The following is a 19,591-nucleotide window of genomic DNA, read 5'->3' as shown; positions in this document are numbered from 1 at the left end:
GATTTTTCTTTCCAAGTTTTGAATTAGGTTCCAGTCGGACTCTTGAGAGCAGAATGTAATGGAACCATACTCTTTCTGTCCAGACCGGCAAACCAATCGGTGTGCTTGTGTTGTGTGCCGCAGAGCAGGAAAAGGCTATTATGATTAAGATTTACTCCACCATTGTCAATTACCACACCGTACTATTAACTGTCCTCCAGAGAGAATGCCTCATTGCCTCTCATCAGTCAGTTTAATTGAGTAATTGTATTAGAAATTGACTATTGAATATTCTGGGAGCCTATTGTTAGTGTTTGTGGACGTTTTCCCAGCTTGTTTTTGTGGAGGGTTTTCGAACTGGGGTTTGACAAACGGTGCAGCGCTGAATGACCTTGCTCTCTGTGTCCTCTTACTGCTGTCTGCTACCTGGGGGGCTTAGATTCATCTCTTCCACTGCCCTTAAACCAATAAAACAGTCCCTTACAGGAAGTGTCAACTCAATTACTTTCAAATACTTTCCAGTAATTGATCCATGTCATTGACCCAGTGTTGGTCATGGTCTACAAGTGGACTTGAGTGAATCGGGTGTTAATCAAGTGTTGTGGCCTGGCAGTGAGTAAGTCCAAAGCTGTATACTCTTGATTTCTGATCATGATGACCCTCTCCACAAAAGAAACCACATCAATCCAGTAATCCAGCACCGGTTTCTAGATCTCTCTTTCAGTCGATGAGACGTTTCCCCCATCGTGCTGTTTCATCGCCCAGCAATCATCGCTGTCGAAAACCTGAAAGCAAATCGAATCCCCTCTTGTCAAACACCCAGAAATAACCAAAGCTGATTGAACGTCTTGCTGTTGGCTTTCCTATTTCAGTCACAACACCACCCCTACAAGCTGAGATATTGATTGGAAATAAAAGTTGTTGAATAGCCATTACAGGACTGTGTGTAGGCCTATCTATGTCTTGTAGATAAGATGGAAATTTATAGAAGCATTAAAGCGGTGAAGAGTGATTTAAAAATCTTATCACATACATGGCATGGTATTAAACATGATTCACGTGGTTTAGTCACATGGAGATAAGTCAGATAGGGAGGGAACATGTATGGAGGGAATAGTCATGCAGTGGTATTTCAAATGGTTGGGTGATTTAATTTCATCATCAAACAGATAGGATCGTCTTTGATATACTGTGTTGAGATAAAACTGTTCGCGCACACACACACACACACAGCTACGCCACACACACAAACTAAGCACACACATTTTACACGTGGTAGAAAGGTCAACACACAGAGGAGGAAGTGGTGAGCCATTGTGATGAGTGATCACATGACAGTGGCCAGGGAGGATGGTGTCACTTTCACTGTCAAACTCATTAGAGTCTAGAAGGTTCCCTCTGCTCTCCACCGTCCTTCCACCACTGCACTCGTGTGGAGAGCTCTTTCCTTGCTCTCAGCCTATCTCTCCCTCTCTCGCCCTCTCTGTCCCCCTCTTTCTTTATTGGCATGAAAACAACAATTGTTCATATCATATATATACATATAACATTCATTTTGCCAAAGCAACGGTAGAATTACAGAAATATTCATCAATGTAAATCATGGCCTTATATATACTTATATTTCATACACTTACATACAGAGAGACACACACGGCAGTTTAACATATACATACGTGTAGCTACACCACACAGGTGTACAACTTGTATCCATGTTATTATTATTCAAGTTGGTATATTATTAATGTTGCCAAATAATCGGTAGAAATAAATACATAAATAAGTAAATAGATACACACACATATATATATATATATATACACACATACACACGTGTACATACACCCAAATGTATATATACACACGTATATACCCATACATACGCACATACACCAGGTTATATAATGATAATAATAATAGTAATAATCAAATAATAGATTAGAAATTTTGAAAAATTACAGTAAATTTAAACAAAATACGAAAACAACTCTCTCTCACTGTCTCTCTCTCTCTCTCTCTCTCTCTCTCTCTCTCTCTCTCTCTCTCTCTCTCTCTCTCTCACTATGTCTCCCTCCCTCTCTCTTTCTCTCTCTCTGTCTCTCTCTCTCTCCCCCCCTCTCTCTCACTCTCTCTCTCTCTCTCTCTCTCTCTCTCATGCTAAACATACAAGAGCAAACTTGTGTAGATACGTCTGTATGTGAGGCAGGAAATGCATCATAATTAAACCGTACTTTCGGTAAAGACTTCCGAAGCCAGAAAGTATTCGGATGGGATACAGATAAATATGATAAATTAAGACAATCATTGTAATAAATTTGCAGTGGTACCCTCCCCCACACTTTGTCTCTCTGCATTGAAGCTCAGAGTTGTGTAAGACGAGGACAGGGAAGTCTTTCAGCCTACAGCTAGTGAGTTGGAAGTGGTTAGGTAGAATATTCTGGTCGTGATTAAAAATGAATGGTATCAGAATACATAAAGCACTTGTCCCAGCTTCCCAGAGTGAAGTATCCTGAATATGTGGTCACTTCTGAGGCAAGCCGAGGCATTGGATGTCATGACTACTGAGGGCATGCTCAAATAACAGGCTGTTCTCAATTCATCTCATCGCCAGTGCAAGCCTAAGCACTTTACAGAATATAGATTTGAACGATTGAAACTGTATATTGCGTAAACTGATGAATGTTCAGAGAAAACCATACTGTCTTGTCTTTGCTTTATTTTCAAAGACAACCACATCATATTTGATACGATGGGTTTATAGCAGTGCACTTGTCCAACCCTAAAACACAATGGACATGAGACAGGATGTTAGCTTTTGTAAGGAATATTCCCTGTGAAGTTATTGTAGCATTTCAACTATGACTCAAGCCACGGAACATTTACAGGATGCATTTTAATCAGGATTTTTTATTTATTTATATGAGTGCAGTGTTTCCCCTAGGTTTACAGCTTTGGGTGGGGGGGGGCGGGGGGCGGCGACCATGTAGAGACAGAAATGACCCGCCGTCGTGTAAATAAGATAAATAACATAAGGCCGTTTAGTTTGTTTAATAAAAGAGCAAGCTATAGACCTGTTTTATAGGAAAGGTAACCTTAAATGACTTATTTTGTGCCGTTGGGAGTGCCGTTGGGGGGGCGGGTCGCCCCCGTAATATAATGGTAGGGGAAACACTGGAGTGAGTGAGTTAATTTCGCAATCTTATATAAATGTGGTGTACTCTAGCTGTATCTCCTCCACATTGTCTCACACGCAAAAAAAACTGCTCCAGATGTCTTCAGTATCTCAAATAGAAATGGGGTTGCCATTTTAGAAAATGCCAGTTAAAATGTCACATCATGTGGGTGGGGTTGGGGGGGAGATAGGGTAGTTACCTCGCTGTTTCTACCTGTGCTGTGTGATTAACCTGTCAACACACATATATATTTAGGCACCATTATGAGTGCGGCCACCCATGGAACGTGTCTTGGCTTGTTACAGCTCATCCTGGTGGTTTAGAAGAAGGATGGAAGCGGCAGTGAGCCATCGCAAGGACCTGAAAGCCCGGCTGTGTCCCTGCCGGCTGTGTCCCTGCCGGCTGTGTACCTGCCGGCTGTGTCACTGCCGGCTGTGTCCCTGCCGGCTGTGTCACTGCCGGCTGTGTCCCTGCCGAGGGCTCTGCTGTCCTGCCTGGTATTGATCCAGCCCAGGGGCCTGAAGGAGGCTAGGGGTCCTCCCTGCCAACTGTGGAGGTCACTCAGATAAATTGGTTAGGTTGCCTTTTAGCAACTCGGAGGTCAAAGCCCATTCATCTTGTTACCCCACTCTATCCTTTTAGAGGGCTCAATAGTGGCATTAGACAATGGGCCAGTGCAGGGGCATTCAATGACAAAGCGTTTGGCGAATAGGTTAGAGTGTTTGCCAGCTATTGTTTTTTGTTTTTTTGGGGGGCATCAATCGGGACTGTCTGATGGGGTTTGGATGATGTCTTGATGTGGTCATTTTTTTCGTGACCGCAGGAAAAGGAATGCGTGTCTTATCTATCTATTTCTTTGAGATGGTCTTAAGTGAGATCGTTTTCAGTGAGATGGTCTTAAGTGAAGTCCCTGTCAGCAGAGGACAGTGTCAGGATGGATACCTGAATTGTAAACACAGTATCATTGTTCATTTGAAGGCTTCAATATATTTCTGCCTCATCAAGGATGCATACCAATGAGCTTTATATGGTTTTCACCCCACACATCTGACACCCCCCCCCCCCCCCCCCCCCCCCCCCCCCCCCCCCCCCCCCTCCCCCCCACCCCCACCAGACTGAATTAAGTGTCAGACTTTGTGGAAATATAATAAATGTAGATCTGTCACTGGGGGATTGTGTTATCCTGCAGCATTCAGAGGACTGTGTTTCTTCTCATTTGAGTTCAAGTTTCACACACTCCCCTGTTCTATAGCTGTCAAATAATCTCCATAATTTGGACACATGCCTTGCTACAGTATGGTGCTCTGTGCTGCAAAAGTCCCGCGTTTATCAGCATTTAAAGTGGCTAGGAGGTTGTTTGCTGATGGCTATAGGTTATTAACATCATATGTATGTGTTTGTGTGACAATTAACAATGGGTAAATCAAACATAATTATCCCGCTTTATGATTATTATAGCCTTTTCTGTGTGGTTTTACTGGGACTGTTTCTCACCCTGTCAAATACTGTACACCAACAATTGGTCACTTTCTTTGGAGAGCAGTTCTCAAGCCCACCCTAATCAGAGCCAATCAGATGCTCAGTGTGCAATCCAACCTCTCCAATCAGGACGATGGCTGTTAATAGTGTAGATTTGAACACCTGTTAAACAAGCAGCATTTTGGCTTTGAACTTCATCTCGCGAACGGCATATTTCACTTCTACAGGCTTCCCTCACACAAGCTGTTTGTTTATAAATCACTTGAAGACAGAGGGCACCGAGGGATAGCATATTTCTACGGTAGATCCTTAAGAGTGTGCTCTCAAAAGAAGTATGAGGATGACATTTGGGACTTCATTAAAACGGCTTTAGAGAGAATTTTTCTTCCACCCCTCTGCCGCATGACACAATATATTTACGCTGGCGTAACATCATTACTCACAAATAACACACCACAGAATTGGCCCCACACAGTAGCTTTGTTACATATTAGATTAAGTGACTGATGACATCCTACATAATACATTACATCATCTTATCATTACGGCGCAATGTTGGGTATTACCTTTCACGATACAGACCTTGCTGTCATACATTAGTTCAGTGTGGCATCGCTGTACAGGCCAAGCACTTGAACAGCTTTCTGGAGTATAGGGACAATATTATCTATTTAAAGTAAAACCTGGACAAATTATTTGCAGCATTCATATAGCAGTTGCTATATAGCTATTCTCTATTACAAAAAACTTGGACTCAACATGACCTGTTAAAATGAAGGTGAATTAAATCTACAGAAGGATTGTTCAGGATTGTCATCCTTAACAAGGACATTGAGATTAGTGCAGAGAAGTAAAATATTTGATTAAACAATGATTAATTTACCCTTTGCCTGCTTTGCTCCGTGCATTCAGTCTCAGATGTAGCTGAAAGATCAAAAAAGAGGAATACATTAGCAAGAAAATGTAGCATTATGCTAATATGCCGTGGTCGACAACTCCACTCGTGTTGGCAAGCAAGCACATTTGCAGCTCCAGCTTTTATTTTCTTATTATTATCCCAATCAAGTGTGAACTACGTTGTTTTTCTCTACCGGCTGGTTATCGGGGGACATATTCTTTCCATCATTTAGTTTGTAGATGTATGTGTTGCATGCACCAGGTGCTTACTGACAACAAATGAATAATGTGTCTGGCAGAAGGGGAAACGCAGTCAGGGGAAGCCGAAATCCCTGGCCTCTCCATTAATATCGGAGTCCACTCTTTCAAGGGATACTGCTGACATTTGGCTCTCCGTGTAATAGAGACCTAACCTTTAAGCACTGTGTGGAACAAGTCATTTTTCATAATCGGTCGTCCATTCTGGAGCTTTCTCTAACTTGTGTCCATCAACGCGTCGGCTGTGCTCACTGTCAGAACCCTTCATCTGTCGCTTGCGACGTGTCGTGATCATAAATTCTGTTGCTGCCGAATTGAAAGTTGTGATCAGATTTATCGTCTGTAAAAAGCCAATGGACCCTGGCATCACCTCCTAGCATCAAGTATACCGCCTAAGAGTCAGTTTCTGACGTGATGGACAATCTGAGTGCACATTTGGTTAGGACCATGTCGGTCTTAATACCTCTAAGCCAGACTTAAGCCGCAAAACACCTAAAGAAAACCTCGGGATCTCAAGTGTCTTTGAAACTTTGCCACTGAAGGAAAGTCATTGTTTCAGCAGCCAGTAATGATGATTAGCCACAATCTAGGGGATCGACTGCAGATCGGTCAAAGACGTTGGGCATCCTCAAAGGAGAAAGATGGCCGCCCGTTCCGACCATGAATACAGAGCAGATTGATTGTGTTTCCAGGCAAGATTGAGAAGAAATCTTTGAAGTGTGGCTAGTAATAATCTAGGTTTGGATGCCATGAAATGCAAAGCAATTGCCTTACAGTTAAAAGCTGCAACGTTTTAACCCTCAGGGATAGATAATTTGAGAACAGTCTTGGATGTGGTTGATATTTTTTGGCTCTTTGTTGGTGGTTGGCGATTACAAAGTTCACTTAGATGTACCGTATAGGAGGATGCATTTGTACAATCTGATTTGTGAAGAAGTTGCTATGAGCAATGAAATCCTTAAATGATTAACGGATAATTTTTTGGTTTTGCTACAACTTGACCTGAGATCATCGTGTGTTAATCATTTCTGTGTGCATTGAAAAACTATAATTGTTCACATATGGGTTATTTTATTCAGCCATCGGGTGACGTTGTTCTGGAAGTAATGAAAGTCTTCAACATTAGAGTTTTAATTCTACTAAATGAATGAAAAGGCCGTCTTGATGAATGTTTGACTAAATGTTCTCCTCAGATTCCTCCTTTAACTGTAGCTTGTACAATATCCATCACAGAAGGTTGCTAAGGAATTCCAGAAATAGCCTTTTATTAAGGGAACAGTGATAAAATCCAGTAAATCAGGGAAAAGTATTGGGTATACGGTTGCCATCAATAATAGATTGAAAACAAGTCGGCAGTGATGGAACCTGAGGCCTTTCCTTTGTGGTGGTCTTAGCAGATAGACTTCAGCTCCCTCTGCTAGCTCGTCGACTGGCTGGCTGGCTGGCAGGGGCGCCACTATTCCCTGGCAGTGATTGGCTGTGCCTGGAGGGCACTAGAGGAGATGGGAAATCACCAGTTCCATTTATCCACGGCAAGGCAGACCTCCCACTGTTCTGGACTTTTGTGTCTGGGCCCCTCATTCTCCCGTCTGGACCTCTGCTTCGTTTCAGTCATTACCACGGTGCTGTGTCGCTGTCGACCCCATGGTTGTTGTCGCCTTGACGGTGTGAAAGGGAAAGCTGCACCCTGGGACCTTTTTTTTCTTTTTGACAGAGGAGCAGGTTCAGATGTTGCTTTGATAGGGTGACTAGAATCTGCGCAGAATAGCTGGTGCTTGCTGTCGATCCTCTCTCTCTCTCTGTCTCTCTCTCTCTTTCCTCTTTCTCACCTGTCTCTTTTCTCTCATCCTCCCTTCTCTGTCTATCTGGCTCTCTCCTCTCTTCCCTCTCTCTCTCTCTCTCTCTCTCTGTCCCTTCTGCTGTATCCCTCCTCCTCTCTCTGGGTTCCTTTCACACGCGGACACAAGGAGCTGGTGTGGGAAGCGTCTGGGGGTTGCAAGTGACCAGTCTGGAGGACCAGGGGGCTCACAGCGTCCCCCCACCAGGGGTCTCTGCGGGGTGTCTGGCCCGAGCCCCCCCACCCCCGCCAGCCCCCCATGGGGTGAGCCCCAGCCATTTCAGCCAAATAATCCATATTCTAAAGGCCAGCTGGATGGACACCAAAGATGTCCTCAAGAGCACAGAGGCATCCACTCTCTCTCTCTCCTCTCTCTCCCTCCCTCTCCCTCTCTATCTCTCTGTCTTTTCACTATATAATAAACATCAGCATTTCAGGCGCCCTCAGCATGTCAAACCACTCAAACACCTCGATGAATACCCGCCATTTAGTGAGAGACGGAGACCGTCCCCCCCCCCCCGTCCCCCGTTTTTATTGCTAGAGAATGAAGTGTGTAAGTAGAAACGGAAAAAAATAAACCATGGCCCCTCTCCTATATTGTTTACTCAGTTGAAATTCACTGCAGTATCTTTGCCAGTGCAGACACTTCCCCCCGCCTCTTTCTCTTGTTTGTTCATGCAGCTGTTGGGAGAACAGGCCGCTTGGCTGTAGGTGGCTGTATATCCAACGGCTTTAGGGGTAAGCCTGTTTTGACAGAGGATGGCTCACCTCGGGCTGCTGACCTGGGCTGGGCATATCTGTAGATTGATATTTATTCCTGGGATGGCCCTTTCTCACCACCTCTGTCTTCACTGCACAAGCACAATTACTGTACGGAACTGTAAATCTAACCAGGCTGTCTTGACTCCACCAAGTCCCTGAAAAGTCCATTATCATGGCAAGCTGTAACCTGTTGTTGATGTGACACAATTAGGGGGATAATTGTTGATATCCATATGTATGTCTTGTGAGGATGTGTTGCGCTATCTGGGTCAATTGTGACTATAAAGAGTGTTTACATTGAAATGGGACATGAGGGATACGCACATTAACAGGCTCGTTGTTCCACTTCTATGTCCTTCAATTTATGTGACTTGGAAATAATGTAAAAAAAAAAAGAATAACGTTAAAGGAAGATGTTATCACAAAATGTAAAATCCCCAGGGTGTTAAAACAGGACAGATATGAAAATGCCTATCTCGAAATTACTGCTTTTCCTGGGTCCCAAATACGCTTTGTGAACTTCGATGATGGATAGAATAATTAAAACAACCCGCGTGGATAACCCTCATCGCACGGGTAACTGGGGCACTCCCTCGACTACCAGTTCTGGGAAGAACGCTCTTTTGTTGTAGAACTGAATCTACTCACAGAATATACCGATTAGTTTGGGTATTTAGGTGATATTTAAGGCAAATGTTACACACAAGATTTTTGCCTGTTCAACGATTGTCAGGACTGAGTTAATCTTAAGGTGAGGTGGTAATCAGATCACACAGTTTTACTATGAATGCGCTGTGATGGAGGTAGTCTCAGTTTAGACATAATTTGTAAATTATTATAATATAAAGGAAGAGGTTTGATTGAAAGACATTACATTTATTGTTGACTGTTGGTGTCATAATCAGTTGTAGTACCCAAACACAGTCCTACTTATGCTGTTGGATGAAGCAACATATTATGTTTCTCCAATTGATGATTTAATGAGTACACATATCGACAATGCATCTTTAACACATAAGCAGTCATTTTAGTCTGCAGTTGTGGCATGTTTTTAAATTATGTATTCAAGATCAATATCACATTATGCATTTCTTAATGTTGAATCGAATAGGCTGTCTCCACAGTTTGAAATAATTCATATTCAGTGTATCAGAAATATTGGCTGATACCAGTGCTATTTGTGCATGTAAACTTTGCATTTTCACACTAACCATTTAAAAACTGTTTATTTTAAAAATTATCTTACTAAAGGCCTCATTACTGTACAGTCGTGGGCATAAGTTTTGGCAATGAAAAATTTATTTTGCAAAGTTTGCTGGTTCATTATTTGAGGAAAATGTTTTCACATATTTGTATAGAATACTGGAATACAATAAGGCACATTTTATATTTTTTAAAGCTTTTTTGGGGTGAACATTTTCAATATATGCAAATAGTCCCCTCTTTTACAGCAGTCCATCTGCTCTTAAAATCCAATCAGAATGATAGTGATTTCACCTGGATAGAACTAGTTCACACTTTCCCCTGTGCTGATGATTTGACTTACTGAAATTATGTTAGCAGTCATTTTATGCCAAGGCCCAGCAGGCTTTGCAAACACAAAATGTATGTGGCTCCCAATACTTTTGGCCACGGCTGTACTTAATACAGTGACAATATTCAGTAATCGTGTCAGAAAGGTCCACAATTAAAGCTGGAAGCAAGGGCTAATAAGTTATCATAAATATTTACAGATTTGTTGGGGGCAAACACTTCTAACATGAACAACTTGGATGTGCTCACATTTAGGAGCATACTTCACTCATATGTTTTACTCCATCTAGGCTCTACGCCAAGGCTGAAGTGATCCCAGTAAACTAGGGTTTCATCACTGATTCTACCCGACTTGTATCAACTGTCGTAGGGAGCATGTCGAACAACAGGTTCTCAGTTGTAGGTGTCAGGATTTCATCTCAAATTCTTCTGTGACGTATATATTACTGGTTTAAAAACACCATATATCCTTATATTATTGAAAATGTTCAAGTGAACACACTACTTTAAATAATGTACAATTCTTAAAAGATTAAAGACATTCTTAGTTTTTATTTTCTTCAAAGTATGTAAACATTAACAAACCGGAAAATATTTGACGCAAGATAAAACATTTAACCACAATAAAACACAGGAAACATGACAGGCCGTCTATCCTTGACAGAGAAAAGATAAAAGCAATCTGTTGTTTTTTTACCTGCATTATTTATGTATGTATTTTATGACTGGACTTACACATCCACTATGATTTATGATCATAGAAGCGTATACGTAACTATATAGTTTACTGTAGTGGATTGAATGCTGACTCCTATTATTCGTCTATATCTGGACCATCTGTATTTTCTTCCAACTTCTTGTGAGTAATTTGTCAACATAAAAACATGGAATTTCTCCTTGTCCTGGCATTTGACAAAAATCTTGAGTTTCACACTAGTATGTCAAAGCCAACATGATGGATAACTGAGAGAGAACTGCTTATATATAAAACCTTCCTCCAGGATGCTATTTACCTGAGACACTTTGAGGTCAGAACAATTATGTTGATTCGATCAGCATGCAGTGAAAACCAGACTTGTGAACACGTGTCATGTCTGGTGTCAGTGTTTCTCACCTATTTCCAGATCGTCTGGGCGATGTGTTTCTAGGGCAAACCCACTCTCCCCAATTTAGCTTTTATGGTGGCAACCTCCAATCCTTTCATTTCTGTTGGAGGGTTAACACGCACGCACACACACGCAGACACACACACACACGCACGCACACACACACAAAGCTCAGCCTATCATGTGTGACTGCCGCACCATCCCGACAGCGTAACACGATCCATGATAGAGTGCTGCAAATCGTCCTGCACTCCGTCTGCATTCGCACGTTAGGAGGGGGAGTGGGAGATAGATCCAGTTAAAAGAGGAGGAGGAGGGGAGGAGAGAGCGGGAGCGAAAAGCGAGAGTGAGTGAGTGCGGCAGGGGAGGACGATGCTTGTGTGGCTTTCCGATCCGCTGGTTTCTAACCCTTGTGGCTTTGCCTGAGTGCCACCGATGTCTCAAACAGCAGCGCGGCTGAGCTGTGGTGTGCCTGCGTTTAGAGAGTGGAGGATCTCCAGAGCACGTGTCTGTCTGCTGTGAAGATGCTTTAATATCATTATGAGAAGTGGACCAGAGACCCAGGGGGAATAGCTTCAACCTTCTTCAAAGGTAACATTTGAACTTTTCTCTTGCTTCGCCTGGGTGAGAAAAGATATTGTACATGAACTGTGCTTTCGTACATATATTCAGCTTTTTTATATTCCTTTCACATTTTACCATTGGTGAATTTTTTTTTTCGCCTTTAAGAAAAATAGCAACTCTCAACTTGGGTTATTGTCATGTGTTGTAAATGGAAATGATGTCCAGATTTTGTCAGATGGATATTACTGAGTAGTACAATTGCTCAACCATTTCCTGGGCCTTAGTGATATTGCAGCATGATTCCTAACAGATTTCCTTCTCCACATCTCCTTCAATCCTCCCAAGGATCTTCATTTTATGAAGTGCTGGTCGGTTTGCACTTGGTCTGATATATTTTCTGTTGTTGGATACTAAACAATGGCTGACACAAGCTTGTACATGTGGAAATTGATCATGCTGCATCTGCAGTGTTCCTCTGACAGGGATCAAGTCCACTGAACTGGAAATATTTACATTGCAAGTAATTGGAAACAGATTGCTGCTTGGAATTTGACAGAGTCAGGTTACTGTACAGTTGCCCAGAATTTCTTTTTTGAGTTATGGAGCAAAATTCTGTTTGAAACATAGTAGTGCAGTAGATGGTTCTTAGGACCCCATTCTGTTTGAAACATAGTAGTGCAGTAGATGGTTCTTAGGACCCCATACGTGAATTCATAATTTTTTGAAACAGGCATTTGTTTGTTTTTATAACTTAAATATTTAATCCAATGATTGTGCTTCATGCCTTTAAGCCTTTGAAATGGTGTCACAGGGGAAGACTGTGTCACATTAGGGGATTCCTCCAGCAGCCACTGCAGGTACAAACAGTATCATCATATAGTGTAACACCTGAAGGATTATGGGAAATTGGAATTACCCATAACTGTACCTGCTGTTTCTTATGGGGGGGGGGGGGGGGGGTCTTGACTTCTCTTCATTCACCATGCTGCCTCCACACTCTGTGTTGGCCGACAGAGACAGATTGAGGTGCTTAGCGGAGCAGTGAGCGCCAAGACAGAGAGAGTAATGGGTGTCTGGGAAGTGGTGACCAGCGTTAGCCGAGCAGATGCATCAACAATGGTGGGAAACTTCGCGGCATCGCGCTGGGTCACTCAGCCTTGGTTCTGTGTACATTTACAGGTAATTGCGAGCAGGTAAATGCAACGAGTCTGTCTCTCTGGGCGCTGCATCACACAAGGTCCACCTCAGAGTTAGCATGATGATTTATAGCAAGGGCCGCTAAGGTGAGAATCGTAGAGCAAGGTAGCAGTATTTTTAGTCGCCTGATTAATTGCGCCTTGCATTTCTTTTTCCCTTTTAGTTTTTTCTGAATGTGTAATTTTGTAAGTTCTCTGCATGTTTTTGATTTATGCATGTGGCCAACTGTGATTTTGCCACAGCTACCCATGTGCTACGTGTGCAACCCTCTGAACAAGTGCTTAGCTAGGGAGCTAACACAAGCCTTTGACAGGTCAAACAGTGTTTGAGTTAAGGAGCCAACGACACACATCTGACACTCTTAACCACGTCACTACTTCACAAACCCCCAAACTCCTAAACTGATCTCTGCACTTAAAAAAAGCAACTGAATTGTAGTTCTGTTCACCACAAAGCGTTGTCCTAACATTCAGTCAGGGACACAGAGAGAGATATTCCTACAAAAAAGGATCTGCGGAAGCAAGCCTAGCCGTCTACAATTGCCTGCGCAGAACAAAGAAGCTGAATATTTTCGGAATTTATGAAATCCCCTCACAGGGTGAATGCCAGGGTCATCTTCGAGAACAAATATATGTTGCAGGTCAGGTTTGGAAAACAAAGCACGCAACATCTTTCACTTGCTCACAATACGCATACCGTTAGAATCAGTTGAAATATCATGTTAGCATTCAGTTCTCATGGCTTTGGGAGTAATTTCAAGTATTCAGGCCTCTGGCAAGGTTAGTCATAATGTGAACCATCTGCATTAAATTTGTGCTTGATAAGCATAATATGCTCCAAGATGCGTAAGAGTTTGGATTTATAAATACCTTTGAACAACTGCTTTTGTTGTTTGTGTTGAATATGAAATTAGTTAATAGATTTTTTTTGGATGTGTTTTGAAATTAGTGTGCTCAAGTATTACATGATGAAATAATGCAGTAAGAGGTCTTCAAAGAACCAGCACACTATTTTATGTAAGTATTACATTGAGTTTCTTAAATAGTTTTTTCTTTTATGTTTAATTTTAATATATGATTTCTTATGGTGTAATATAATATGCTGTTTAGAGATTTCTTTCAACATTAATACTGAGCCAGTTTTGGCACAATCCACAAAATCCTCTCAAAACAATATACACTATAATTTAATTAATGTATTTTTCTCTTAATTATCAACCACATCTGTATTACCATAGCACAGAGATAATACGGGATTGGGCCCCTGCTTCCATACATATTATTTTAAGTATCCTGTAATGATACCAACCAAAAAAAAGACACAAAATAATCTGTGAAGAAAAACAAGGTTACGTTTTTTTCCCCTTCTTTTGAACGATGAGCCAGCCAATCAAATCCAAGATCACATTTCCTTGTCTCTCATTCGTCGGTGAGAACCCAAATCTCACTGCACCACATACTACCCTATTCTACCCCATTCTACCGATTGACGAGGTTGAAATATCCCTGTGAATGATGTAATGATCCTGGCAAAGGGCACCAGTCTGTTTATGGCTTGTTTACCAGGGGACATTTACAGGCATCATTATCCCAACAGTCAAGCCAGCGGGTGGGTAACATAGCTGGAGGTGAAAAAAGCTATTTAGCTACTTTATAATAGAAAACTCCTACACATGCTGTTTTCACATACGGGGTCAAGGATTAGCAGGGACTTCATCCCCCGTCGACCTGCTGCTTCCATTAGACCACTTCATCAATCAGTGGCTCTAGGAGCCCAAGGATACATCGTTTCTGAACAAAGAAACTTGTTTAACTTTTCTCTTGAATTTCTGTATTTTATCAACCTTGTGTGCAACCGATAACTATGTATTTTCACAGTTCACTTCGCTGACTGACAAATGTAAAACATTTGTATTTTATTATTATAATAAAAATGCTCAAATCACACATATACACACACAAAAACACCTTATCGATCATGGGTTTATCAGTCGTAGGCGAATACAGTGTATGTATATAGAAACATTGCAAACTACAGTCCTCAAATTGGTTCTCACAAAAGAAACAAGAAAGCAAGCATCCTTTTGAGTAAGGCTCAACACTTCTTCAGAATGATTTTGGGTGGAATAATTGTCTGTGGATGTGCAGTTAGGAAGCAATCTGAATGCAGCACCTCTAAATGGCAAAGCTGTCAACACATCAGCATACAATGGGACACATCAGAACTCACCGGAGTCTCTCGACGTCCCAGTACCCTTTGCATTAATCAGGGACACGGGATGGGAAGAAGACTGAGAGAGGCCCCTTTGATCCTCCAATAAAAGGCCACTTAAGCAGATATTTCTTCACAGGTTCATCTGCTTTGGTCTGTTTTTCTGGCTTAACATGAAGGAGTTCCTTGAAGAGGCCAAACATTCCATCTAATTAAGGACACGTTTTACACTCCTCTCTCTCTCTCTCTCTCTCTCTCTCTCTCTCTCTCTCTCTCTCTCTCTCTCTCTCTCTCTCTCTCTCTCTCTCTCTCTCTCTCTCTCTCTCTCTCTCTCTCTCTCTCTTTCTCACCTCAACTCTCTCTTTCTTGTTTTCTCTCTCGTCTGTCATATTCTCTTTCTCTGTGTCTTTCCCTCTCTTCTTCTCTCTCCATCAACCATCACACCCAGAGGTGCCCTTTGCCATTACTGTACCATTTCGGCTTGCTCTTGACGCCTTTTGAAATAGTTGGCTTACTCTCTTTGATGTTGTCTTCAAATGAACGCCGAGCAAACTCTCAACTCCTGACCCAGATGCAGCTTTATCACGTTGAATTTACCGCAGTAGCTCAACACTAAGCGAATTGTGTTTGTAAACTTGTACGTATGCTACTGACTGGCAATACAAGTGCGTGGGCAATTTTCACAGGATGTCAAGAATCAGCATTATGTGTTTTGAAAGGTGAAAGAAGACTCTAGTGCTGTCTGGTAGCATTCTATTTCAGGGTCTGGCTTCTGGAGGATTACTGCAAGTGGCAGAGTATTCATTATTTAGATGGCAGTAGTGGAGTAGGGGAGATGGTGGTTCCATAACCCTCTTGACTGTCACATGTGTGCCACTATGGTAGATGGTAAGAGTAAAAAAGGAGAAAAAAACAAAAAAAAAGTTGTGCTTTGAGAATAGTTTTCCCCAGAGATGGAACTTGTGGAAACTCACAGCCGGCAAGGAGACACATTGACAGTACAGTAAGATCTTGTTCCCTCAGACTGAAGCTGGAACCGTTAAAGTGTTACTACGGACATCGCAAAGAACCTAACCACGATAAACAGGAACGGGATAGGTCAGAGCTGTAATGTAAATCAGATATTATGTTCTGTGAATGTATGAGTTTCATTACATTGTACAGCTTGATGTAAATGTAATCAAAGCAGTGTATGCACCATGACAAACAGCTAATTAACCAAATGACAGCTTGATTTCTACCATATTCTGCTGCCTTGGCACACAGTCCCACACAGTTTATTGTTTCACATTCTGTTCATTGTGAGTGAGACTAAAATGCCCGTTGTGACAGCGAGATCGCTCCTATCTGTTTGGGGACTGCCAGAAAAAAACGGCTGAATTCAAACAAAATAAATTGCAACACAATGTGGCAGTGAAAGTGATGTGTTTCAGTCACAGGCCCGAGCGAGCCAGGAAAACCAGGATTGGACTTCAGGCGTTATAGTAGCATCTCTATTTTGGTTGTAACATTTCACTGACAGTTTTATCCTGGACACCAAGAGACCCACTGTGATTAATGCACTGCCATACTGCTCTGTAGGATGTCTTAGGGTTCGCTCTCTCTGTCCCTCTCTCTGTCCCTCTCATTCTGTCCCTATCTCCCTCTCTCTGTCCCTCTGTCTCTTTGTGTCTGTTCCTCTCTCTCCCTTTCTCTCTCTCTCTCTCCCTCTCTCTCTCTTGCTCTGTCTGTGCCAGCTCTCCTCCTTGATAGCTCTCTAACGTGACTCGACACTGAGGAGATTGATAGCGATCATTACGCGGCTCTGAAAGAGCAGCGCAGGCCCTCTGCACACACTGGCCTTCTACCAGTGCAAACCACTGCCATGGATGAGGACAGATGGATGATAGCTTTGTGTGTGTGCTGTTCTGTGTATCTGCTCCCGTGGAAAGAGTGTTGAAATTGCAAAGTAAAGCCTGATTTATGCTACACGTGCAAGTACACGAGGAACAAACAACCCACAAAGGCACTTGTGTTCTAACTCATATAAATGAGGGTAATTTGTTACCATGTCTTGAAACAAATGGCTTGGCTAGTGTTAGCGCTTGGCTAGTGCTAGCACTCGGCTAACCCATCAATACAACAAGCGCCTTATCATCTCACCTTGAATATTAAAACAGGATATCTGACAGGGTGTGGCGGCATCAGATTTTCACCCTCCACTTTGTAAACAATATCCCTGTTTTCCCAGGACTCGCCTCACACACCGAGTTGTGGGGGTCATTTATCGTATGCCTATTCCGGAGTCCTTATGGCTGATTTGATTTGTTTACCCGTATGAGTTTAGCCCTTAGCCTCAATCTCCTGAGAGAGCGAGATTTAGCATTTAAATTGGTTGATCCTCCATACGTTTGCTAAAGCTGTTTTTAAAGCATTACATTGATGAAAAGCAGGCGGTAATCCCCCAGGGAGTGGGACCTTATCTGACTAAACACCTGACAATGAGGTTTCCATTGTCACTCGCGGACCACAACTGCTCCGATAAGGGCCTTCCCTTTGTTGTTATTGACCTTCATCACCGAGCTTTGCCCCCCCATGTGTGATTTCACAAGTGGGAGGATGACACTTTGGACTAAATGAATCATCTTGGCGCCAATTTAAAAACTAGCAAGTTATATACACAACCAACCTTTCCTGTACAAGCTTGTTTCGGATTCCTGCTCAAACTGAACATAGGTAGTATCTCCTCTGTCCAGTGGTGTCTCTGGGAGCTATAAACCATATCTTCTCTCCACTGCATCTCATTTCGGATTCGTTATCTCTGTGGTTGATGTTCCAGAAGATGCGGTCAGCACTCCGCCGTCACTCAGAGCAGAGTCAATTTCCGTGACACAGTCGGAGGTAAAATAGGTGTACTCTAGCCATTATCCGCCACGCACTCCCTTGGAGACGCCCCAAGTTTCTCACGTGTGTCCTCTCCATGGAAACACCACCATCTCTGCCCTCAACGCACGCCACAACGCACGCCACAACGCACGCCACAACGCACGCCACAACGCACGCCACAACGCACGCCACGCCAACGTTTTCTGCTCACCAGCGAGGGCCCAGATTCCATACATCTCATTCCACAGCCAAAAAAACTTCTTCAGCTGCTCCTCCTCCAAGCTGAGAGTCTCTGTTTAAACGGACCATATGTTGCCTATTTCCACTCGTTTTCTCAACGATTTCTCCCCTTAGTTTTTGTTTTGTGCTCCTAATGAACCCGAGTGAGATGGGGCTGATTTGGGTGTGAAACAGCCCGACGGGGTGCGAATGTGCACCCGCCTCCACCTCCCACGACTGCCATGTGGCGCACAGGAAGAGAACTTGGGGCCTATCAGAAGTGACTGGAAATAGCACACGTGTTGGTTATGTGTTTCCTTATCTAATTGAAGCGAAGCGAGCAAGATTAGGGAGGCAGACGACAAATCTCAAAGCTGTTCCCTTTGGGTTGACAAGTGGGTCGCGGTTTAAGAAACATGTCAGATGAGGAGACAGTGCTGTTATATGTGTATGATTGGTGAGTAAAAACCCGGTTAAGGCATGTTCCAATGTCCCTGTTATTGTATGGCTAGTAACGAGCATGGTAACACGTTATAAGATATAATCACATGGTTGATGACTTCCAAAAAGACTGTCTGCTGTCAGATATCAGCCAATGATGTAGAAGGAAGAATGTATTCAGAGGGACTTCTTCAGAAAATCAAGGCTGGATAGATTTTAAAATGTCCATAGCATGTACTGTACAGCATACTTTATTTGTCCTTCCTGAATTTACTTTGACAATGAAAGACTATGGAGGCCATGGGTACTAAACTACGCGGCTCTATCATTCTCATTCTGCGTTTGTAGTTTAGTTCACCTGCAGGGAAACTGGCCGTATAAATGGCAGTCTGTACAGTCTCTGTTTGCACGGCGGCAGCATTCAAATTACATACATTTTATATCCCAAAATACACTATGCAGTCCACCGAGTGAGATCATAGCTGTTTCAGCCATTTATGTGGGGGAGATTTGGGTCTGTGTGATTACTTCACAGGGGGGCACGTATTGAACTTCTTGTAGTTGTAGGGTTGTTCTTGGACATCTTGGTGTTTAGTGTCATCTGTGAAAATGCACATATGTTGGAAATACTCTAGAAGTTACCCAATCTGAGTTACAATTCATTTAATTCATCTAATATCAATCCAATTGATAGGAGTGTGAAAAGAAATCCTTTTAGCATCGGCCAATGGGCTAATGGAGGATTGTCTAAATCTCTTGGAACAGATGTAAGTCACTCTCCTTTTAGGGAGCATGTGGTAAGGAATCCTGTCTTGTGAGTGAGGCTTAATTGAAAGTACCTAGAGTTAAGACCAGCCCTCCTCTAGACAAGTCTTAGAGGCACTCCCACATTTAATTAGATTGGTCAATACGACTTCAAGTGTCTGCACAGATATTTTTTTTGAAATTTAGAAACAAATCTTATAAAATTATCTAGATATCGACACATTTATTCTAAATCTGGGAATCGTCTTACATTGTATACCAAAGATGTTTGTCCACCATGTTTTTATTTCTTCAAATCCCAGGAC

At 42.5% G+C, this 19,591-nt stretch overlaps 1 protein-coding gene across 7 annotated transcripts in view; it reads left to right on the top strand.

Moving 5' to 3' along the window:
- si:dkey-237h12.3 (teneurin-3) overlaps positions 1–19,591 on the top strand; it is a 103,168-nt gene that overhangs the window by 16,329 nt on the left and 67,248 nt on the right. Inside the window, exon 1 of one of the 7 annotated variants that reach the window (XM_062476181.1) lies at positions 11,389–11,615. The exons of the other annotated variants lie outside the window; for them this stretch is intronic. The gene's annotated coding sequence lies outside the window, so the exon portion shown is untranslated. Of the gene's footprint in view, positions 1–11,388; positions 11,616–19,591 lie in introns of those variants that run through there. 7 annotated transcript variants of the gene reach the window in all.

The sequence above is a fragment of the Osmerus eperlanus genome, chromosome 13 (genome assembly GCF_963692335.1).
Source record: "Osmerus eperlanus chromosome 13, fOsmEpe2.1, whole genome shotgun sequence".
Taxonomy (NCBI): Eukaryota; Metazoa; Chordata; class Actinopteri; order Osmeriformes; family Osmeridae; genus Osmerus; species Osmerus eperlanus.
Note: the sequence above shows the minus strand (reverse complement) of the source record. Positions and strands in the feature narration are given on the sequence as shown.